Source organism: Motacilla alba, chromosome Z, assembly GCF_015832195.1.
Source record: "Motacilla alba alba isolate MOTALB_02 chromosome Z, Motacilla_alba_V1.0_pri, whole genome shotgun sequence".
NCBI lineage: Eukaryota > Metazoa > Chordata > Aves > Passeriformes > Motacillidae > Motacilla > Motacilla alba.
The window spans coordinates 23,538,787-23,563,982 of record NC_052046.1 but is presented as its reverse complement, the minus strand read 5'-3'; the positions used below and the strand labels follow the sequence as shown (position 1 = coordinate 23,563,982).

Below are 25,196 nucleotides of genomic sequence, written 5' to 3'. Positions count from 1 at the left end.
GTGAAAAAATGTTTTTTAAGTTCTGGTCTGTAGTTGTTAAGTTTTAGTTCACCATTTATCTAAAAACCTCTTCCTGCTAGCAGGAGGAAAGAGCCCCTGTATGCTAAAAGAATGGTTTTGTCTTTTTTTTCTTTTTACTTCTCTAGTCTTCAAAGTAAATCAAACTATAAACCTTAATGTGGTGTGAGTAGGAACCGTAACTTTCCCTCTCCCCAGTTATTCAAGTGCAACAGCTCTAAGAACAGTGAATCAACAAGTTTGCATTTTATGAAGTTTTTGAAGTAAGACTTCATTTGTCTTCTGTGAGAGGCATGGTCTCACACAGTCAAGGCTGACTGCTTTCAGTACTGCAGCTTCCTCTTTCAGCAGTTCCATATAAAGGGCTGAAGCTTAGACTTGGTTCAGTGTTGGTGCGACAAATCCTATTCTCTCTTGATGCTGCCTAGGGAAGTGGAAAAAGCAGTACCATTAATACACAGATTGTTAACAAAACAGCTGGAGGTAAGTTTGAGTAATCCTCATCAAGCAGTTGTGTGCCTTTATTGAGTAGGAAGACTTGTATTGCACTAAATATGACTCTTCATCCTTTAGTGACCTCTTACAAATGAGTGAAGTGAAAATTAGTGACCTCTTACAAATGAGCGAAGTGAAAACCACCAGTGGTGTGCAAGCCTTATGTGCAAATGCAGTACTGCTTTCCCTCATGTCAGAAGGGGAACATAAGTTGCTATTGCACTGTTATAATTTTGGAGGTTATAACCAGTAAGATACAGCATAAAGATTAACTGTCTTACCTTCTCAGTCCTCCAACCATCCTGTTGCCTTTCCCAGCTTATGACGCTTCAAGTTGCTTTTTTATAGCCAAAGTCAAGTTTCAGCAGTTTGCTTTATATATACTGTTAGCAAATATATATAATCCTAAAGTTCTTAAGGATAAAATTAATCAGTTTATATAAACAGTTTTCTGTAGTCCTCACAGTGAATTTTGTCAACTTAGCAAACATATTTCTGAAATATAAAGAGTAGTAGGTACATTCTTATCTTAAGAGCTGAACCATCCAGCTGGCACAGAAAAACATGCAGTGCAATCAGTATTGTGTGCAAGGCCCTGAACTATCTGCATATGAACTGCTTTTACAAAACATAACATAGGATGAAACTGGAGTGTTTGTTCCAGCAAAGCTGCTGAGCTGGTTGTGTTAAGTGAAAGACTGAGGCTTTCTGCCAGCAGATGAATCCGTGGCAGCAGGAAGAGAGGTCAAAACCAGCATCTTGGTTTCCAAGAAGATGTACTAAAAGGTGCATTCCAGTGGATTTTTTTCTGTGTGATCTTTTTCCAAGTGCTCTGATCTCTTAACGAGGAATTTTATTTTTTTTTTCTCAGCGAGTTTCTGACTTCTAAACGTGTTTCATCTGCACCTTATTTTAATCCAGCAATGCCTCTCTGTTGATGAACATACCTGCGTACGGCTTTTACAGTAGCAGTGATCCTCGTTCTGCCCTTCAGCGCACCGGGGCATCCGCTCTCCTCCGTCCGTGCCCAAAGGTCCTGTTGTCATTTCAGCACTGCAAGCAGGACACATGCTGCCTCTCCCGCCGCTCCCGCAGCGCTTCGTTTATTAGGGCAGGGGAAGAAACGGGGCTGGCGGCCCGGCTTCCTGCGCTGTGCCCGAGAGGCCGCGAAGCGAGCCGCGCCCAGCGGCACCTCCCTCCGCAGGGGCCGGCCCCGCGCCAGCCTCCGCCCCCCCTCCATCTTGGATGGCCTGACGGCGCGGGGAAGAGGCGAGCGGGACCGGCTTCGCCCGGCACGGAGTCGGACGGCACCGCGCCGCCTGGGGCTTCCACTGCCGGGCAGGGCAGAGGCACGGCGCCGGGATGTGCCCGAGCTGCCCGCCGGTGTGCTGCTCTGTAGCTCAGGAGCAGAAGAGGGAGCAGGGAATGCATCGCATTACCAGAGGACAGGCAGACAAACGAAAACGGCAGGCGTAGATAGTAGTTTGAAAGTACGCATACATGACTTTTTAAACATATAGACTTGGAAATGATCCTAAGAATGAATGAGTGCCGTCTCAGGAGTGATCTTGAGAAAGATGCCAGGAAGCCAGCAGAGCACCTTATTCACACAGAGCTGACTCTTAAATCTGCCGTGCCCTGCTTGTCTACTGTAAAAAGCCTTACAGCCCCTGCTCCTCAGGCTACCCAGGCCCTCTGTTCATCTTCCCTCCCTTTTCTGTTCAACCACAATGATGTTGCCTGGTTCCTACTGCAGATGGTGTGCTTTGGCCAAACCTCAACTGCTGGGCTTTGCGGAACTGGAAAGTTCACAGATTGTCAAGCTAGAACATGTAGCACTCTGAGTTTTTCACAATAACCTGTTCACCTCCAACATTTTCCTCCTTCAGTCCTTTATTTCTTTGTTGTTTCCTCTGACTTATTTTTTTCTCTACACCAACAGATTTCTTTATTTAGCTGCTTTCTACACATAAAAAAACAATGTGCTGTGTAAGTAAAACTGTGATACTTAAGTTACCACCATCAGATTGCTCACTGGGCTTGTTTTTTCAGCATTTTAGCCTCTTTACTCAGCCTGTACCACCACCAGGCAGGAATAGTCTGAAGTGCCCAGTGATGTTGAGTAAGGCTTATTGTGAATCAAAATTACAGTTTCCGTTCCATTAGTTCCTTGGCAAATCCCTAATCATTCAGTTTGATTCTTCAACTATGCACTAGAAATAATTCTATTTTTTCCCTTTTTAGAGGTATTCAAAAAGCAACCATTTCTATGTGGCCCTGCTTGAGTGGGAGTTGGACAAGATAACCACCAGATGTTCTTTCCAACCTCAGCTGCTTTGCAACTCTGTGATTACCACAGAAGGTACAGTGAGGAACTGATTGGCATTTGGATATTGCAGGGGTAGAGGCCATAGGCATATTAGGCAAGCAGAAGGAAGTATTGAACTCACAATAGTAAGAAAACCAACAAAGAGACTAAGGAGAATGGGCAGTTGAAGACTTTCCAGCAAGGAAAAACCTCCTGACCACTCTGCCTTTCACCAGCTATCTCTGAAGCTGGGATTCTTGATCCTATGGAGGTTAAGTTGCAAGAACAATAAGCATGTGATGAGTGTGAATGGTAAAGATTAATGGTAAAGATTAATGGTAAAGATTAAACCAGAGTTTTGGAGATGGCTTGAAAGGCTGGCAAGTCCAGCATTCCTCTACTGAGCATAGCAAAGAAGCATAGGTTTAAAAAAAAAAAAAAAAAAAGTGATACAATCCATAAGTGGCACAGAATGGATCATTTCGGTTTTTTAATTGTTGTCACATGGTTTTTAAAGAGGCATTCTCTGTTGTGTAATGTTGTGCAAAGTTGTGGTGCTCCCAAAGATTTGGTTAGAGGTAGGTCTGCATACAACTGTCTATTAATGGACGGTTGCACAGTGTACTATAGGTGCACTCATCCTCCATGAACACAGTGGCAGGAAAAACCCCACTAAGGCATATCTGGGGTGTGTTTTCTGTTTGGAAGTCTTTCTGAGAGACTTTTTGACCCTCGTTGACCAGGAGGTTTGGGGGGTTTTAGGTTGTGATTGACACAAGAGAAAAGAGCTTCTGTCTGGTTGTGTTACTTGACCATGAGCAGTTGTTATCTACTACAAAGTCAATGTGATGTGAACATGGTAACCAGGGGGCCACTAGAAGTGGGCTTCTTCTCTTTGTTCAGGTTGAGCACAACATAACTGCATGGACAAGTCCCCTGTCCAACAGTTCAGAGCTTTTTGAAGCACTTGATGAGTAGGAGGGTATAACTGGGGTGTTCTTGAAAAGAATACAGAAGTTCAATTTTTAATTTTACCATATAAATGCTTCATTTGAGACTTTTACCTTTATATAATAGAGACTTGACTTGGAAATTGCTCACAGTACAAAAGTTCCCTAAAATAGCTTTATCTACTGTTTGTCTTTAGTGTATTTAAAGAAGGATATATCTTCTGATGAATTTGAAATATGTGGGGCTTTATTACAAACTGAGATACTTTCTGTGTTCTTTGACTTGATCGGGAAATACGTATGAAAGATGACTGTGACTTTCAGCTTTACCTGTTTTGCCACATGACTGTACATGGGGCACCCTGCAGACATCCTGCCATTAGGATGATGATTGAAGCCTGCACCTTGCTTGCTCAAATGCCCGTTTACGTTGAATTTTGCCACAGCCAGAGTTGAGTGAAAACTGTATGTGGTTTTAATGCTTGTAACCTTTCCCACTTTGGAAGTACGAACAAGCTGCTACATTCCTTCTTCCTCAAGTCTTCTGCAAAATCCATGTCTTTTTATTTCGAGTTATTTGAGTGAAGCATTACAAAAATGTTTAAACAACTGTCTACAACATCGACATGATGCTCACCTCTTTCCTCACTGTCCTGTGACTTGCATTCAGTGTTTTCTTCCCCCTAGACACTGCTGACACCTGGCTACAGTAATATGCCAATTCCCAGTATCCACCATTAAAATTAACGAACTATTGAAGCCTAGATAAATCACTTCACTCATTACAAATAAAGATTAAAAAGGCTTAACTGACTGTAAGGCTCATTTTTAAAATGCTGCAGTAGATGTGTTATCAGGAAACCTTTAAGTGGAGATCTCAGTATACTTCCAAGGCTTCCTGTAACAGCTGGCGGGATTATTAATAGCTGCCACTGCTGATTTAGGTAAAGAGTATGCTTTCTTGAGGGATTTTTACTAATTAGTCATGTCATTTTGTTCACCATAGTTTTTGTTTTGCTTTGAAAGAAACAAGTTTCTATTCACTAGACAGTGTGCCTGGGTTTGACATCTCAAAAGAGCAACCTACAGATTCTGGAATGTAAAGATAGGAGCCTCAACTGGGATTTCACCCTGACTTCAGTGAGTGCACACTGGCTGCCATCACCTAATGATCTGACTGTTGAAGCCCATAAGCCAGTATTATTAAATAGATAATGGCTTGGATGCTGGTACAGAGCTCTGCACACACCTGCCCCAGCTCTTCAAGCTGGAGGAGAAATCAAAATAGTTGTGTCAGATTGTGCAGGAACAAGGTAGTGGTTTGATGCTGGCTTGATGCCAAGCACCCACCACAGCCACACTCTCACTCCCCTTTGCCTGTGGACAGGAGAGAGGAAATACAACAAAGCGTTCCTGGATTGCAATAAGGAGAAGTTGCTCACCAAATACCATTGCAGGCAAAACAGACTGAATTTCAGGATATTACTTGAATTGATTACTAAAAAAATCAGAGCAGTATAATGAGAAGTAAGATAAAATCTTAAAATCTCCTCCCCCATTCCCCTCCCTCCTTTTCCAAGCTCTACTTCCTACCTGTGCAGGGAGACAGAAAATAGGGGTTACAGCCAGTTCATCACAAGTTGTTCCTGCCACTGCACAGGGAGAGGGGTCCTACCTCTGCTCCAGTGTGGGGTCCCTCCCCCAGGAGACAGTCCTCCACAAACTTCTCCAATGTGAGTCCATCCTACAGGCTGCGGTTCTCCATTAACTCCTCCAGCATGGGTCTCTTTTCGCAGGATGCAGTTCTTCAGCCACAGTCTGCACCCAGTGTGGGTCCTCCACAGAGACACAAGTCCTACCAGGAAACCTGCTTCAGCTTGACTGCCCCTCTCTTGGTTCACATGTCCCTGCCAGGACTGTACTCCAACAAGTTTCACAGCCTCCTTTCAGGTGTTCACCTGCTCTGCTGAGGGACTCCTCCTGGGGCTGCACTGGAAGCTTCTGGCAGTTTCTCTCAGCAGCCACCTCTGTTAGCTCCCCTGCTACCAAAATCTGTCCATGCAAACTGAATACAGTGTTGGTATAGAAGTCTACACACATACACATGTTCCCTAACTCTTCAAGCTGGAGGAGAAATTTCACAGAACCACAGAATATTCTGAGTTGGAAGGGACCCAAGGATTATCAAGTCCAGCTCTAAAGTGAATGGTCTATATGGGAATCAAACCCACAACTTCGGCATTATTAGCATCATGCTCTAATGAACTGAGCTAATCTCATTTTGTGACTTAAAATGGTTATGTCAGACTTTGCAGGAACATAATCCCAAACTGAGAAAATGTGTTCTCGTTTTGCAGCACCATCCTCCTGCCAGACTATGAGTGTTACACTACTGCAGTTAGCCAAGGAAGATCTTGCTGTTGTAATTGATTTAGATCCCCTATGTTTGCTCACCTAAATAAAGCATTTACTGGCTGTTTGTATTCAGCATTTTCTTGAATCACCAACTATTAGTGCAGTGACAGCCCCACTAATAGTTGGTGTTATCAAAGTGCCAGCCAAATTGCAGCAATGTTACAGGTGTCAGGATACTTGCTTATTTTGAAAACACCGCACTTTTCAGATTGTGTATCTTTCTTTTGAATAATTGCATGTTTTATATTCTGCATACTGTTAAAAATGGTCTAGAGCCTTGAAATACCTAACTCTTAAAAGCTGCACTGGCATGATTTTTTCTACTGGCTTCAGTTGGAGTGACTCAGTTGATGGTTAGCAATGGTTTTACAAATGTATTTTGGAATCCATAAGACTCCTTTGGAGTAAAAAATCCTTTTATGCAAAGTAAAGATAACAGTCTTCACTTTGGGCTTTCAGAATGGTATTTTTTCACCAGCTACTTGCCACTTGTAAGTTTCTGTTGATTACGTAAGAATATGATGTTATTTCATTGATGGTTGCACCTGTTTGTTTATTGGGGGTTTTTTGATGATGACACCTCTTTGAGTTCAGTTCAGTTACTTGGAATTTAATTTAGAATTAATAAGAACAGAAATACTTTCCTAGCCCTAGATCCTCAGAATGCGAGATGGTAACCAAAGCCAAAACATGGCTGAGCACATTGATACATCACAAAGAAAATCGGCATGAAGAGAACATTGTTATCATTGCAGTAAGGCCCTCAAGTGCTGCAGAAATGCGAGAACTATACTTTCCAGTTGTTAACTGCGTTAACTCCACTATCATCTCAATGATGTTTTCTTGCTTTGTGATTTAATGTATAATTATATTCTTGTGCCCTCTTTACTCTCAGAGTCCCTAGCTTTTACTGCACAAAACACAAATTTATTTAGTAAGCAAACAAATGGATCCAAATTTTTTGCCTTCAGTTTCCATTTCCCCAGTCATGTCTCCTATTCATATCTTCTGGCCTACAGCAAAAATCTCATGTTGTTCCTTGGATGTGCATGTTTCATCACTGGGATTCCTGCTGTCTGGTCTGCGCTCTACATCAGCACACTTACAACCAGTGCATGAACATGAGGCTGAAGATGCTGCAGTAAGTGGTGGCAGCAATTTAATTAATGATTTTTAGGATTTAAAATATATGCACATCAGCTACCTGCTATTTTCAGGTGATAGAATCATAGGTTCATAAAACAGTTTGGGTTGAAAAGGACCTTAAAGATCTCCTAGTTACACACTCTCCCATGGACAAGGAAACCTTCCACTAGACCACCTGTCAAATCTGGGTCTCTCCACTGTAGAGTCAAGGGTGTTCATGGAAGCATCAAGTGCTTTGCACAGGTCCAGTTAGATGACATTCCCTTATTCACCCATTGTAGGAGGCCACCAAATATATCAGACATGATTTGTCCTTAGTGAAGCCATGTTGACCACTGTGTTGGTTACTGACATATGTTAAGTCAATGAACAAGCTTTAGTGCTTTGGTGCACAAAACCAATCTTTGAAGGTTCTTATCAATACATGGTCAGTGTCTCTCTGTGCTGCAGTCTTCCAGAAGAGGTGAAAGTCCAAGATCTTCTTTGGACTATTAAAGTTTCCATAAAGCATTCATCACACATGGAAGAATTCGACCAAATTTCAACCTTGAGGACTGCAATTCCCATTGGATAAATTTCCTGTGCCAAATTTTCCCTATGTTTTTCCTTGTTGTTTCATGTCAAAAGTGGTCATGCTGTAGCTATGCACAATTGCCTTGCTCTTGTAGGGCACTGACATTATCACCAGGGCTGCAAAAGCTGGAGACCACTTTATTTCCAGCATGGCCACATAAGTAGGGATTATGATCAGAGTAATGTCACAGAGGAGCACACCTACACAACATCTCCCAAGAGCAGAAAATATTTCTGCCTGGCCTGACATGGCCTGGTAAACGTTGCTGAGATAGAGGCACCCTGAAGGTATGCAGAGAGTCTGTTATCACAAATCTGGTGGTTTCAACACTCTTTATAATTGCAGTCACAATTGAGAATTCAGCTGCCTGTTTGGCTGATAGTCAGAAGAACATGAGACCTAGGTTTTCCCAGGTTGGAAAAGTGATTTATGCACCTCTGCCCTCATGCTACATGCAGAATGAAAGCCTTGTTCTGCATGTAGGAGAAGTGCTAGAAGTTTTTGAAAGACTGATTTCACCAAGAGAATGGCAGTGGGTTTCCTGATTATTTACAGTTTGGCTTGTAAGTAATCTAAGCATTTATTTGGCACTCAGAAATCTCTTTTTCTATGCATACCCTCCTCTCAGCTCCTACTGTGCCAGAAGTTGGAAGTAATCTGGAAGACTATACCAAGAATGACTAGAGGACTTGAAAACACGATTGGAATGACAAGCTAAAGAATTTGGTTTATCAATTCTTAAAAAAAAAAAAAAAAGAAGAGTGCATGAACAAAGAGTTTGCAGGCATGGTGTTGAAGAGAATGATAACCAGTTGTCTACCAAATTTATGAGGGAAGAAACTAGTAAGAATGAGCCTGGTGTGCAGCACAAGATGACTGGATTTGGAAACTTTTCCCCTTTCATGGGTGTCATGGAATTTCCAGGCATAATGCACATTTATTATAGCAAGTTGTACAGCTGTCCCTGTGCAATGAGTTCTTGTTTTGTACAAGGTCTTGCTTCCAAGAAGGCAGCCAGGGTAGATGTCCAGGAGCTTCTCCCAGCCCTATTCTAAGTGCTGTTGTGTGCTGCAGGGACCATGTACAGGAGCAACCTAGTAATGTTGTTGGACCGCTTAAGCAGGGAGTTAGTCAGGTCGCCAGCAGATCATTTCACTTCTTGAAGTGCCCTCTGCCTTCAAGTGTAAGTTATAGAACACTTGGTTTTGGGTGTGCTTTTTTTACTATGCACCTCATGCTATTATTGGTACATCTCTCAAATTCAGACATTTGCAAAACAACAGAAACCTTTACTTTTCTGAACTTACTTTTCTGAACACTTTTTTGGCGTTAAATGAATTCACGTGATGCCACTGACCTCCATGCTGTGCAACCTTTACATCTTAATGGAGTTAGACTCCCTGTTTTGCATTTCATTTCAGTGTATTCTGAGAGACTAAGTGGAACTTATTAGGAAATTGATTTTTTCCTAAATGATTTTTCTAATTTATGTCTCTTGTTCAGGTTTTCCATTTCATCTCTGATTTCATAGATCTCTGTGTTCTTGGTCTCAGATTTTCCTGCTGAGAAGTGCTGACTGCTGTGTAGCATACGGTTTTCTTGCAGCTATAATAGTAAAAAAAGAAAAAGGAAAAAAAGAAAATTACTATCTTCATATTAATCAGGAAAGAACGTGTCCCTGGCAGCTTCTGTTCAATCTGAGCCCAACATGGAGGATGACATAACAACTTGCAGTACTGATTTAAGTGCCACATCTGTTACTGAGAAATAAAAACCTGATAAATGAGCTTTTGTCAAGACCTCTTTACACATCTAAAAACTTACAGGCATTTTTAATGTATAAATGTAGATTTAGAAGTAAATCAGCATAGATCCAGCCATACCGTTTGACACCACCTATTGTGTTTTTGCGTGAAACACTGTCCTTCATATTGGCAATCTTACCTCTAGCTGTGTAGGACTATAATTCATGCATATGTGCATCAGCACATGTGAATGGGGCTAAGCAATCCTCATCAGGTCAAAAGCTCTGGGGCGTGGTTTTCTTTAAGGTTGGCCTCATTCTCCAGAGCTGCATTGCTCAGTTTTGATGATTCAGCCTCCCAAGATCATTCAGTGTGAACAAATTGAACAAAAGTACATTCTAATAAAGCTACCAGGACTCATTTGCTGAGGTCCTCTACTAATCTAATGCCTCTTCAGACTGCTTTCAGAAAATATGGAGGAAGCGAATTCCAAGCAATGGATTAGCACCTACTGGGGCCTGATGTCTGTCACACCTACAGCTCCTGGGAGCCCACCTCACATAAGTGAGGTGGACTAATTACTGTAAGCCTAAATGCAAACTTTGCTTTGGGCTGAATGGCTTATTTCAGCATAGGCCTGTGCTTCTCTGACCCAAACCTGATGAAAATACTGGGTTTAAATTAAGGGACAACTGATTTCTGCTGGGTTTTGCACTGAGAAAACAACAAGGTTGAAATCACTTCTTTGAAAGAAGACACCAGAGCTCTGCATGCAGACAAGCCTTTAAGCTTCAGTTTGTTTGTGTGATATACAGACAGAGAATACAAAGGGCATCCTTATTCTCCTACCAATTCTGATCCACACATCTCTCTTTACTTGTTGTTCTCTGCTGGACCCATGAGATCATCTCAGTTTGACTTTCATTTGTGACTGCAATAATAATATTTTAGAAGATGATATGTGGTGAGAATACCCGTCCTAATATTGTTAACAGCATGGTGAAAGACAGGATGATCACCTGGCCAGGGCTGAAAGTAGACTCTAGAAGTGCTATTCTCCTTAGCTGGGGCTGATTTCATTCTCAAGTCTGTTTGCCAGTGTAACATGCCGACATGCCATCAGATTTCCAAAATGCTCAGAAGAAGGACTTGCGCTGACAGCTGCACTGATGAGTGCCCCTTATGATTCCCCTCCCCCAGCTCATTAGCATGCGTGTTTTCCCTTATTAGTGTTCATCATTATGTGAACAGCTGGTAACTGTTCTGTTTTTCTTCTCATCAAAAAGAGGGCTTCACAGCCATGAGGAAAATTAGTATTAGGTACAAGCAATTTTTAATACTGACTCCAGGTCCATTAGTTTTTTCATTATCGTTCACATCATCATCATGGCAAGGGTGGGCAGGTAGGCTGCAGGCCTGATTCTCACCTCACTGGGAGGAATATAATGGGAGAGAAAGGCTTTCAAAGGCAGCAGGCTTACACCAATGAAAACTGGGGTCAGTGCAGATCAGGGTCTGACTCTCACTACATTTTTCATGGCTGCCTTTAAAATATGAGTAGTTTCTCTTCGAAATCCATTTTAACTGTAATTAACTGTAATGAAGATTTTTTTTCTCTGCTTGTATTTCTGAAATACATGCTCCACCAAAGGTTTTAAATGACCCCTCTGCTACATATCTTATAATCAATGTATAAATTATTCCCCTCATGTATTTAAGAAGAAGATGAGAAACTAAAAGATAATTGTTAACTAGACACATCTCCTGGGGTTCTCACTTTGGTTTTTCTCTCAGTAGATGACTGGTTAAGAGGGAATATGCATTTTTAGTGGATCTGTATTCAGGACTCCAGCAAGGACAGTCAAAATATTTTGTGAACAGTCTGAAATACTACAGCATTTAGATATCCAGATTCCAGGCTCTTAACCATTTTGGAGTGATACCTTGCCCTGGATTTTTAAATTACTTAGGAGGGCTATTGTCTTCCATGCTTTTCCTTCCGCATGTAAGATATTTTCCATTTTCTGTTCTCAATCCATAAGCCTGAGAACGTAGTCGTTTTCCATAGGAACCCAAGCAATATATGCATGATTTTTTTTTTCTGTTGTGGGAAATTTAGTAAGGTAAGCTGCAGTAGAGGTAAGAGAATATAAGAGCTGGACTTGTGTCTGACTGCATTAGTGAAACTCTTTCTGACTACAAGTGCCTTTATTATGGCAAAGTCTCCTGGAATAATGTCTGGTGGATCTAGAAATGTGGTAAATATATGAAATTTCCATAGGAAAGAGAGGTCTCATGCTATCTCAGATTTTTTTTTTAATAGTGTTTTTAAGTTCAGGTGGGCTTGAAACACTATGTATCCACTCCCTTAAGGCCCTCTCTCTTCCCCTCCCACCATGGTGGAATGGGGAGAAGAATTGAAATAAAACTTGTATGTTAAGATAAGAACAATTTAATAATTGAAAATAAATAAAAACACACTAATAATGGTAATAAGAAGGGGAAAAAAAAGTGCTGCATTCTGCAGTTGCTCAACACCTAATAAACAACACCAGACTGCCCTTTCCCAAACCCAGACTGGCCCCCCAGTTTATATACTGGGCATGACCTTCTGTGATGTGGAGTATCCCTTTGGGCAGTTTGGGTTACTTGTCCCAGCTATGCTCCCTCCCGGTTTGTTTTTTTTTTTTATCTCCTCACTGGCAGAGCACAAGACAAGGGGAGAAAAGAGTCTTTGGCTTAGGATAAACAGGACTTAGCAAAAAGCCAAAACATCAGTGTATTATCAACACCATTCTCATTTGGAATCCAATACACAGCACTGTCAGAGCTACTGAGAAGAAATTAACTCTACCCTGGCTGAAACCAGGACAAACAGTACACTGTTTTTACACTTCTTGAACATTCAACCCAACTGAAAACAGACTGTAAGTCAAATAATTGCTGAAGAGAGCAAACATAAAATATATTCTGTACATAGGTTCATAGGTGCATTCTGTACATTCTGTACATAGGTAAAAATACTCTCATATTTATAAAAATAAGTTTAATTTTTTTCTGAAAAATATGGAACTATAAAGCTGTGATGTATGAACACGACAGATTAGATCACTGTCCAGTATTTTTCCAGGTTAAATACAAGGGCAAAACAGTGAATAGCCTTGCATTGAAACCAAGTAAATTCAGTATGTTCTGCAGTTAAATTAAAATATACTTTGATGCTATCAGTGTGTTGGAAGGCATTCAAAATTTAATTCTGTTCCCTCTATATTTCCCTCCCAATATTAATATGCTGTCATATTTTTTTCATTTGATTCTAATCTCACATTCCAAAGAAAATTAGTTTAAAACAAATTGGTAAAATAGTTTTAAATGAACACAAGTTTTTAACCAGTCAGATTATGAAAATTAAGGAAATGGTGGGAACAAGCTACATGAAGATAAATAATTAAATTGGTTTTGAATGTTGAGTTGTTCCCCTGTCTTCCAGTGAAGACATGCGTACAGTGATCAATTGTCCCAACAAAGTCGGTGAGACACTATGTTCTCCTGCATTCCTCCCCTTACGGGACGGCGTTATCATCTCTGGAGCTGCTCATTCTGGGCCACCAGAGGGTGCTCAGACAGCAGTATTACTGGGAATTCGTACATCGTCCGTTCAGGGATTTGGGGCTTTTACGCAGCTAGCCGTGCCTTTAATTCTCATGTTCCTACCTGTTTTGGCTGGTTTGTTCATTTGCTTCTTTGTTTTATCTGTGTCTCTTTATTTAGAGCTTCTACAAGGTGAGGGGTTCTTGCTGAATGGCTTAGTTCTTCATCATCTTGGCGTTATTTTAAATTTTAATGATCAGAACAGCACAAATACTCTTACTGCATCCCTCCTCATATGGCCAGACATGCCTTACTACTCTGCAAATGTGAAATCAGCATTAAACAACAGCTTCCTAGAGATTAAAGTAGATGTGATAGAATCCAGGAATTCAGGACCAGGATAAGCAAACCTGTAGGACATGGCTCACTCCCTTCTCTGTCCCCTTCTGAGAAATAAGCATATATGTCTTCTCCAAACATATCAACTTCCACTTCCCATGCAAGGAGGCATTCCATGTCCTGAAACTATTCACTGTGTCACCAGTACTAAAAAGGCTATGCAAATATACAAACTTGCATAAGCCTCATGCATGATGAGTGTTGCCACTCTTCTGTAAGTAAATTTCACTGCATCACATAATGTTATCCTGTGTTAAAAACTTCCACCAGGTGGAAGTTCTGTTAAAAACTTCCACCAGGTGGAAGTTCATTTGTGGTGACTTCAAAAACTTCATGTGTAGACTCTTCCATACTCTCCAGAGTCAAAGATAGGAAATCTTAATCAGAACGTCTGAACTGCTAGCAACCAGCCTCACAGATTAGCTAGGCTTTGGTGGTACTTGAGTAATCTGTGGAACACCACATACCTAGACAGTGCCAAGAAAACCCAAACAACATTATTTTTATTCCCCATTTCTGCTTCAGTCTACAAGATAGGCCAACAAACTGTAAAGAACCATTATTTAATTAAAAATTGTTTTGAGAGATTATAGGTCAAAAGAAAAACCCCAAACCAAAACCAAGCCCACCTCTTAGGGGATTCCTGGAATGAATGGATTGGAAGGAAAGAGAGTACCAAAAGAACAAGAAGAAAAGTATGTATGTCTGTAGGCTATTGGCAATTTTCAAAAATGGTGAGGGAAAGGAGATAAGGTTGCTGTAAAGAAAGTACTCCAGAAAAGTTCCAGCCTGTGGATACAGAATTGAGTGCCTTTGCTGTATACAGCTCTGCAGGCATATTGTGGATTAAATTGTTCCAGAGTAAGCCAGAGTTTTTAGTTACTTGGGTTAGAATGTAATTTTTCAGGGACAAAGACAAGGAGTTTTCTTAGAGTTTTAATGAATTCACTCCTTTTGAGAACAGATTGTACTTCTGATTCTTTTTTCACTGTCTTCTGTAGAACTGGGTATCACAATTTCTTCAGAGAGGTTTTTCTGACCTGCTGAAGCAAATGTATAATTGTGATCATATTAAGTACTAACTGATGCTAAACTACTCCTTGTGCAAAGGAGGAGGAGAAAGTCATCCATCTGCCTTCAGTATTTTTGATCTGTATTATTTCAGAGTCATGTGAGTAAAAGAGCAGTAGTAGCTGTAGATGATGATCTTGTCATGGGCAGAAGTATGGTATGTATGCAGGTAGACTAATTTAATTTTGATCATTTTAGTTTTGACTCTTGGTCATAAGACAGGGTGAATATGAGATGATGGTGACAGATAGGAGAAGGTAGGACTGCTTTGGGATAATTTTTCTCTCTTGGTTTTATTTGATAATTTCTTTTTTGATTTTTTTTTTTAATTTATTTAGAATCCTACTTCTGGTTGTGCTCAGTCAACTGGAAATCATTATTGCCCTGTGAGTGAATGCTCACTGTCATTATTGACTCTTCCAGCAATATGGAGGACTCTGATAGAGAGGAATATTATCAGCCTTTAAAAGAACTGTTTAATGGATTAGCAAGAAAGCAGAAAACTGATTTAAGGGGTCACCACTTAATTACAGGAAAATTAGGCAGAGATAGCAAACAGCTTAATCTAAAACCCTGGAGGTGAGAGAATGATGTGAGAAGGCACTAATTTTACAAACCATTATTGCTATGGAAAAGGTTTTTTTGAATAGAAAGCAAAGGTGTGACCCTGTAGACAGGTGGGGCAAAAGGGCAAAAACTAGAAGAGAGAAAAAGCTCACAGAGGTGGGAAAAGACACAGGGAATGGAGAAGCAAGAGGAGGAATTTGGAAGTTTGAAGGGAAACTGAGGCAGGGTACTCTCTGCAAAAGCACATTTTAATAAACATTAGTGGGTACTGTTGTAAGTCTAAGGCAGCACAATTTTTTTACTAGGGTTTGTTTCTTTCTTTCGCTGAAGTTGTGGCATTTGTTAGTATCTGAAATAACCCACAATAGAAAAATAATCCCTCTCATACAATGCACTGAGAAACCCATTATGTCATTTTAAAGTCAGATTTTAAAATGGATTTGAACTTGGCTTATTGATACAAGCCTGTAAACATTGCACACAGTGATTTGCAGCTGCAAATAAAGCATATTTTACCTACCTGACTTGCGGATGAAAATGGTCTGGGTCAGCAAACAAGTAGCAAGGAGTTGTATATTGTTGCAAATGGTCTTGCTTCCCTAGGTTTTTCTAGGAGTGTTTTCCAGAAGTAGGTTGGACTGCCCTCTGATCTGCAATCTCTTGTGTTTATTCTGTTACCAGAAATAAGCTGGGGAAGAATGGTAGTGTGTTCATACCTTTTGTCCTTGCACCAGAAGTTATCACTCAACTGAGTAGTACATTTACCTTTGTGAGTTCTGTGAGGAGTGCTTTGCTTCTGGAGATCTCACAGTCTGTGTGTTGTGATTTTCCAGGCTAGGGGGCCTGTGAGAAATCAGCCTGTCTCCTAAAGGGGAGCACATTCAGCTGCTGTAAGCTAAAAAGACACTACACAGCCATGCAGAGCAACCCAGCACAATGGCAAAGAAGGTGGTAAAATAGGTAGGACCTGGTTGCCGCTCCTCCAGTAATCCATCCATACCCATGTGGAGCCTGTGACTTGATCCTAGATTTATGAAATTTCAGTTTGCCTTCAGGAATGAGGGCCAAAGGGGCAGCTGCACCTCTTTGTTGCTGCTCTTAGAGCATTATGCCTTGAACACACCACAGCTTTTTATACTCTTATTTGCCACGTGCAAAGGACTTTTGTGCCTTTTGTGCAGGTATACTTTTAACACACCTACTACCACAGCTGGGAAGAAGGTAGTGAAGACACTGCTTGGGTGATTCTTTGAGGGCAACACAAGTCATCTTCATTGCTTATGGAAATAAGCAATTGCAGCTGTTGTACTAAAGACAGAACTGTGCAGCTCAGAGAGAAATGTGTGGTTCTGCCACCACCACATCCTTCACAAATTGGTATGCTTTATATCACACTCTTCATGGGTTTTTGTTTGGTTTGATTTTTTTTTTTTTTGGAAGTTTTGCTTTTGAAGTGTTTTCAATTCCTGCTCTGAAAATTGTTTTTCTCCAAGCTTGATATAACTACAACTAATTTATAGATACCCTGAGATTACTGTATGCAAAGGATATGCAATTTTAATATTACAGGAAATAGAATGGTTTGTTTGCTTTTTTTACTGCCAAGTGCTGGACCTAAGAAGCCTTCACTGTATTTCTAAGATTAAATCGCTTTAGTCATTCCTACAGTAACTCATTATTTTGTGTGCTACACTAATTCATCTAAATGTAGAATAGCAAGCAAAAATGCTAAAAAGAGAGTCAGACTTTCTAAACTGTGTCTATTTGTAGAAGTCTACTGGAAACTCTTTGAACTGACACCCCTCACTCTCAAGTGACCAGCAATTCTATTTCATCCCCTGTGGTTCAAGTCCAGGCTCAAGAAGAGGGACTAGGCGCAAGAACCAGCCACCTAAAAAGCAGCATAAAGCCCACAGCTTTGTCACCTTTATATTTTATATAAAATGGCAGTGAATTGTCCAGGATCTAAAAGATCTATAGATCTATTTGGATCTATAGATCCGAATCTATAACTATTGTTGCTATTTATTAACATTATTATTATTATTATTATTACTATTACTGAGTGGTGTTTGCTCTCTGAAAAAAAAATGGTTCCTTCTTAGCCACAAGCAATGCTTTTCTAAGCACGCATCACATGAAAAATCTCTGTCAGGCAGTGTCCTGTTCATCCAGCTGTGCTCTACTAGACCGTATTGTTAGATATCTGTTTACTTTAGCTCCTAACATCAACCCTTAATGATTTTTTTCTGTTTGTTTTTGTGATGGTCTGAAAACTTGCAGAGAGATTAAAATCTTGCTGGTGTATAAGGACTGCATAAAAAATAATGAAGGAGAAATGCAGGGAAAGGACTGTGAGGAAACTGCAAAAAGTCTATGTTGCTGTATCCAAAACTTCATGCTGGGGGCCCTTGGAGCCCCTGTGTCCAGATGAGCACCCTGCCCTTATTGTGATGCCATGGCTGGGTAAGATATTTCTGGGTTTTTATTGCAAAGACAGCATGGCTGCACAGAATGGCAAGTATAATTAACCAGTCCATAATTTGTCTACCTTGGGAAGCAGGGTACCAGGGCAGACTGTGATGCTTTCTTCTCTGACAGTTACTGGAAATAACTGGGCTAAGCTGATTCTGAGATTTCAAGTTGGCTGACTGATGCCTGGCACTTGTGCAGAGGTTCTGAAGAAAGAAGGTTATACCTCCTCTGAGACCACATCAGGGCTGCAGTGCCAAGTATCCAAGAGTATGGCTGTGTGCAGCTGAGGCTGTAGCTAACCTCCCACCCAGCTCATCCATGCAGGACAAGGACCTTGAGAGAGTGTCAAGGTCTCTCTGTCACATGAGCTCCCAGACAACAGCTCTTGCAGATGTATGGTCACAAAAAGGGGGATGTTCTGACCTGCTTTTGAGGACAGTTCAATATGTGCACTGTTTGGCATTTCTGGGGAGCTCAAGGATTGTATTTGCTGACTGTGTGTCTTTTTCACTAGAAATAGGGCAGATCTTCACAGTCCCTAGCCTCAATCTGACATAACCTGCTGATCAATGCTGGTTCTGTTTCTTCTGTCTAGAACTAATTTTCTGTACAGGTTTAGTGCATTGGGTTTATTTTGTGTAGTAGTTGGGGGTTTTGGTGGTTTAGGTTAGACAGTTGCTGTGACTTGACCACTACTTGTCCCAAAGTTCCCAGTCATCTTCAATGTTCCTTTGCTATTGTGATATTTACATGCTCTCCACTGCCTTGTATGCAAGCCTTTGATTTTTTTTCTGTAGGGATTGTTTTTTATGGTATTGTCTGAGTATCTTATAGAGTTCCTTCATTGAGTACTTGTGTACCTTTGAAAGCATTGACAATATTAATTAACTCTGCAGAAACAGCAGTACTCCAAAAGGAAAAGCAGACATTAGCGGTTTTTAAAGCATGGGAGGAAGAGTAATAAAGTGAAAGAGTCAAACCCAAAGATGTCACTGCCAGGATGATGCTTTCCACCTACCTCGTACAAGCTGTATACTAGAATATCTCAAAGATTAATATAGGCTGTTTGAAATATGTTTCCAGTCCCACTTCTGGCAGTTTAGATTTGTTTCAGATCGTGGCTATACTACTCTGAAGGATCCGTGGGTTTCGGGCTGTAAATCCCCCCGGCTAGTTTGGGATTTAAGCCCGCACGGATCCTACATGGACGAAGTAAAGGACGAGAAGCGCTCTTTCTCCACGTGGTTCTGATGGCCTGTTTATTAGCTGGAAAGGGACATCCGTATCATAGAGCATCCAGATGAAAAAAGAGACCGAACTTCAAACCCAAGGGACATTTATACCTGCGGAATGGGAGGCGGAGATGGAAGGCCGCAGCCAATGGGATACCAGTGAGGAGGGGCGAAGGGAGGAGCTACAGGGGACAGACCACCTTATCAGAGGGATACAAGGGGAACAGTTCATGTAACATAACACCCAGTGCAGAACATTTAAATACCTATATAGTGCATCACAACACTACTCTTTCTCAACTTCAGGCAATTTGTGTCCCTTCTCCTCGAATGTGAGGCTGGGTTTTACTGGAGGATCCCGAAAAGCACCAGCAGCGAGCTATCAGTTCTGCTCGTGCGTTTACCACTCTCTGTCAAAGAGAGCTGTGTAACTCTTAGCCGTGTCAATCATGCTAGCCTCAGCGCACTTGGCTGACCCTACTTTCCCCGGGCGCTTTACTCCATTACTAAATGATCCAGCTCAGGGCCAGCAATGATCCAGCTCAGGGGCAAGAGAGTAGGCCCGTGGGGCGGGGAACTCGGGGAAGCCTTTTTCGCTGCTTCCTCACGGGAGGCTCGGAGGCGAAACTCATCTTCCTGGAGCGCTGCCAGCACAGCGGGGCCAGGCGCAGGGCGGCGGCGGGAGCTCCGGGGGCGGGCCGGCCCCGAGGAAGGGGGTAGCGGCCGCCGTTCCTTGGAGGATGAACGGGCCGAGGAAGAAGGTAAGGGGAAGCCGGGACGGTCGGGGGCTGGCGGGACGACCCCAGGGACTGCTCCCTGCTTCAGGGTGCTCGAAGTCGGGGCTCGACGGCGTCGGGTGCTGACGCTTTCCGGGCGTTCTCCCACTCCGGTCTGCGGGGCTGGAGGAGATGTGTCCCACCGTCTGCCCGGCCCCGCTCAGCGCGGCTCGGCTTCGCCGGGAGTTGTGCTCAGTAGTGCCCGGAGCCCCAAAACCAAGGAGTCAACCTTTTCGGTGGTGGTGACCACCCGAGAGGGATTTTCTATGCAGATATTCCCGGAGAGCAATAATCAAGGGAGAAGAGTTCTGTTGTTGAAGTAATAACGAGCAAAGAACAAGCTGCTTTTGAGGGAACGACCACCAAGTGCTGCTTGGGGGAACTGTTCAGTACTGTCAGGAGAGCTGCGGGCTGCACTTCTTAGCTTTTGAGTGCTGTGGAGAATTTGATTCCAGCCACCACAAAGGCAAATCAAAGGGTCTGCTCGAGAGCAGCAGCCTAAGCTTTTAAATGTGGAGTGACCCATCTTATTCTAGAAAATTTGCTCATAACTAGACATATATGGCCACTGTCCTGCCAGAAGTTAAACTCCTCGGGTAAATGCTAACACCTGTTGTTACTGCAAGTGGCTGAAGATTGTTGTTGCTAAGTGTTTCGATATGTTACTCTTCCTCTTCAAAACGTTGTTGTAAAGGTTTGCTGTGTCTCTTGAAATAAAGCTGATAGTAAGGACAGTACCATTTTGGCCCATTCTGGGGAAAATGACTGTAGGTGTTCATCCCCAGGAGGGAATCTGCACCCCTGGGACGGCTCATCCCCTCTCAGCAGTGAGGAGCAAAATGCCAGGACTGCATCTTCTCCTGTCTGTAGGGAGGGAGAAGCAACTGTGGACAGAGAAGGGCAGGAACCAATGAACTTCCTTGCTTGCACACAAAGCAGTGGAGAAGGTAGAGAGTGAGAGAAGGCCGCCTGCCCCTCTGTGCAGTCTCAGAACAATTTGTGCCTGGAGACTCATACAGTCCCAAGGGTTGCTAGTGGAAAGGAAACCAGACTGAGTTTCCTCCTCAGCTTTGCTCCCTTGAAACAGGCTTCTTTCCCCACTTGCAAAATATCCATAATGTAAAGTGTTTTATTAACTTCTGGGCAAAACTGAACTAAGTGGCATTGTCGAAGCCCACCAAAATCTGACTGTTAAAGGAAGATCAAAGTCAAGTTCTATGGTGAGATTAGCAAGCAATTCCAGGAACCTCATTCTATTGAACATACCTACCAGAGGGTAATATATTTTGTAGGATTTTGCAACTGGGAGACAATTATTTGAAGCAGTCACAGAGACAGTGTAACAAAATCAAGGTAAATTAAAACACAGTTCTGCTGCCATGAGTGATTTTCCAAAGTTATGAAATTAAAGGAATTTGTGGCAGGAATTTTTTTTTATAAAGGATTATTTTGCGTTTTGGTTGAGTTTGAGAGAGGTCATTACTGTTAGTGATGTTCCTCTTCATCTTTGTTGAGTGAATCATTGGATTTGTGGACTGAAAACCACACTTTGCTCTTTCTCAAGCAAAAGTAACCTTCACCTCTTGTATTTAATATATTTTTCATTTCCAAGTACCATGATTTATTGTATTGTTGATAAGTAAAAGCATAAAGTTAGCATTTGATGATGCATTATACATTATCAAAGTACCATAAAGATGGGGATGTTTTTAACAAAACAGTGATGTACCAAGAAAAGTTCTATTCTTGCTGTCATGGCTATTTTTTCTCATGTCTAGTTTAAGTTAAAAACAGTGCATGGAATTTGGATAATTTAAGTAACTTTTAGGTATTGGCTTTGCTGAAATCTGGGTGTACAGTTATTTTTTACTGTAGTTAAGAAATTTGTTGGACCAATATGAAAAGGCTGAGAAACTGTTGAGCCTAAGAGCCTAGTAATTTTATTTCTTTTTTTTTTTTTTTTGTACAGGTTTATTTATATATTCTTAAACTGGTTTTACAGTAAATGACCCATGAATAGAGGTAACTGTCTTCAATTGCGGGTTGTCAAGTACCAGATTTTCAAGTCTCTGTAAAATAGGACCTCTGAAGTAGTATATTCTTACTGCAATGAACTGGGATTTATGGATGATACTTCCAATAATACCAACATAAACTTCGCAATCTACTCAGAGCATATAGCCTTAATATTGGGGTCAGAGTGAAGCCTATCACTGGCTTTGGAAGGGATATAAAGTTTTGAGGAGTATATTTTCCTCATTCTGGAGGGATTTACAGGTGTAAACACCATATAGAATATATATCCACTGCTTTCTACTGGAAAAAAACCAAAAATACAAGATGCTTCAGGGAAACCTCTGTTTTCCAAAATCATTCATATGCTTAAATTCATCATGTTGAAATTAGTCATGTGTAAAAAACTGGTTTCCTGTGAGCATAAAATTTGTTAGAATACATATTGTTGCAGTTAAAGCCAGTAAAAGCTCTTTAGTAGTGCAAAAACTGATACATGTGAATATTTTCCAGTGCCTGGATGCACTGACTTCATTCTGGGGCCATACTAAATATGCACTTCTGAGGGCAGATTCTGCTTCAACGTAGTTGTTCCTTCTGTACGCCCTTGGTTGGTGCATGCTGCTCACAGTAAAGCCTTCTGCTTTAGTGCTCATAAGTCAGGGCATACTACAGCAAGAAGACTTCAGGAGCATGACTGGAGTATGCTAGAAGAGTTGTGCTGTAAGTGTGCACCCTCTTTAAATATTCCCTCTTTCTCCTTGTTCAGTAAATCCATGGTTGTCTTCTCACAGGCAAAATGCAGGAAGAGCACTGGTGGTAGGAAAAGGAGTCTTTAACTTTCCTTCAGTTCCTACTTCAGTGACAGACACTTCCGCGCTGCAGCCACTCACTCAGCTCTGCTCCAGCTTATGCTCACACTGATCAGCACTTACTTGTTCTATATTCTTGTGTCTCTAAGCTCCTTCTGAGCACCATGCTTCTGAGGAGAGGATGAGAGTTGGACTGTTAAGCCTGGAAATGAGCAGACTTACGGCATATCTCAGTGAAACTGAAGGAGGGGTGCAAGGAGGACAGACTCTTTCAGTGGTGCACAGTGACAGGTCCAGAGACAATGGGCATAAAAGACAATGTAATATGGGAGATTGTCTCTGAGCATCATCAGGGAACTGTAAGGGTGACTGAGCACTGGAATGAATAGGTAGTCCAGAGGTGTCATCTTCATACTTGGAAATACAAAAAAATACATCCAGATATGCCCACCCTAGTCAACCAGCTATAGATGGCCCTTCTTGGGTGTGTGGGGGATTTCACCAGATGTTCTTTTCAAACTCAACCATCCTTTGGTCCTAGGACTTTTTGATTCTGCTCTCAGGCAAAGCATTGTTACTCCTCACAGTTTCCTCTTGCTTTTCAGCAGTCCACATAGTTCCCCATCCTGCAACAGCCTTCACTCCTCTCAAGCACTCTGGCATGTTGCGCAGAGAGGCTTATCCTCTTTAGTTATGCTCTTTGACCATAAACCTTAAGTAAACAGCGTGGGGGTTGCTACTTGAGGGCTGCATTTAGCAATGCTTCTCCAGAATTGTGACTTATTCCTACAGCTTATTTTCTGGCATCAACTCAAATGTGTACCTAAGCAAGGGAAATCAATGTAAGAATGGGCAGATTCCTGCAATGCTGTCTGAAACCAACAGCAAAGTTGTCACTGAATTCAATGGGAACAGGGCAGAAACTGGAATACTAGGATGTTAAGGAAACCTGATTGACTGACTGACTGACTAACAAAATAACTTATCTGATAATTGATATCAATTCAGAAAAAAAAGGGACTGTGAATAGCTAGCAACACAGTTTAGGGTAGTATATAATATTTTCATCAAGCTCATTCTGCAAAGTCAAAATACAGTTTATGTTCACATCCTTTATTAAAATTCTAAGTGCCATTGATACCTGGGGTGGGTAAATTCCAATGAAAAACATCTCAGACTAGTCAGTTAACAAATCGTAGCAGTCTTTTGGGTAACATCGCTTACCCAAAAATGATAGGTTTTGTATGTACCCAGCAAGTGTATGGGTTCTGAGTGGCATTCCTGAGCTCCTGGCTTTCTTCCAAATCTCAGTTGTAGTGTAAGGCAGGCAGCTCAAATCCCCAACTTAAGTTTACCAACCATTAATAGAAAGGAAGAGAGACTTGAGAGTATTGCAATGAATGTGTAAAACTGGCTGCTCGTGTTATTGAGGTTTTAGGACACGTTCATCTGCAACTAAGTGCATTATGCTCTGGGAGGCAGTGAGGTCTTATGCAGAACTGCAGTCTAAGCAGCAAAAAAGGCTGCATGGTTGAGTGATGAAGCACAGTCTCCTTCCTTTTACTTATACTGAGCCTATCTCCAAGGTTGTCCTCAAAGATAGCCACCAGCAGAGTACTGTGGCAGTGTGCAAACATGTAAATATGTAGCATGTGCAGGATATAAATCACAACTTGATTTGTGAATAGTGACAACTAGTGGGGAAAACAGTTACCTAGAAAATTGTGATTACCAGGGCTAACACGGGCTCACTGTGGTAACTGGAAAAACTAAAAATACTTTGTCAAACAAACTGATGATCTCAGTCTGGTTTCTTGATGGAGTAGTGCCTGTCTTATGTTGCCATAATTGCAATGATCCATGCACTGCATCAAGACAGGCAGAGGCTAAGACTCAAAGTCTCTCTAAACTGAGGCATTTTTTCTGTGAAACCATCACTTAAAAGTAAACTGAAATCTAATTCGTGAAAGTGATTCAAAAGCATTAAGAAACAAAAATAACATGTTCAGACCATTTTGTTGTACATCATCACAATCCTTGCACCAACCAGGCTTCAGGTTTCTAGTATTTTCACATCATTGACTAAAACTAGGGGGAGAAACAGTGGTCAAAGATCAGGAGGAAGAGGAAGAAAATATATATACACAAGTGTTCCTTCGTGGCTGGGTTTCAGATAAATGCTTTATTAGGCAGGAAGCATACTGCTTGGATGACATTACCAATTCTTGAAGGATTTATTATGTGCCATTTAAAAACAGAGGGATTTAAACTAAAATCTTGCAAAGACTTAAAACCTCCATGTTTAGCTTTACACCTCCTACATAGTTTCACTGCAGTCAATGAAACTATTCACTGTGGAAAGCTAAGAAGGTGTGTAGATCTCTGTAGCATTAAACATTTTTCTTGATTATCTCACCAGGGACTGGAAACAGGGATTGGCAACTATCAGACACCGAGGGTAAAATGGCAACTTGTGTCACTGAATATGGGCTTAATTGAAAAGCAGCATTGAGAATTGTGAAACAATTCTGGCCTTTTTTCCCTAACTTGCAGTGGATGCTATGTGTCTCTAAACTGCTCCCTTCACTACCCCCAAACAACTGAGATTT

General features: G+C 41.5%; 1 protein-coding gene and 1 non-coding gene across 2 annotated transcripts in view; one reads left to right on the top strand and one right to left on the bottom strand.

Moving 5' to 3' along the window:
• Nucleotides 1-680: 680 nt before the first annotated feature.
• LOC119696223 lies at nt 681-809 on the bottom strand. Its single transcript, XR_005255547.1, has one exon. It is a non-coding gene; the product is annotated as a small nucleolar RNA SNORA47 (small nucleolar RNA).
• Nucleotides 810-2,847: 2,038 nt separating this feature from the next.
• Nucleotides 2,848-25,196, top strand: part of PDE8B (phosphodiesterase 8B) — a 94,905-nt gene continuing 72,556 nt past the window's right edge. The window contains exon 1 of the mRNA XM_038125869.1: nt 2,848-2,875. The gene's annotated coding sequence lies outside the window, so the exon portion shown is untranslated. The remainder of the gene's footprint in view (nt 2,876-25,196) is intronic.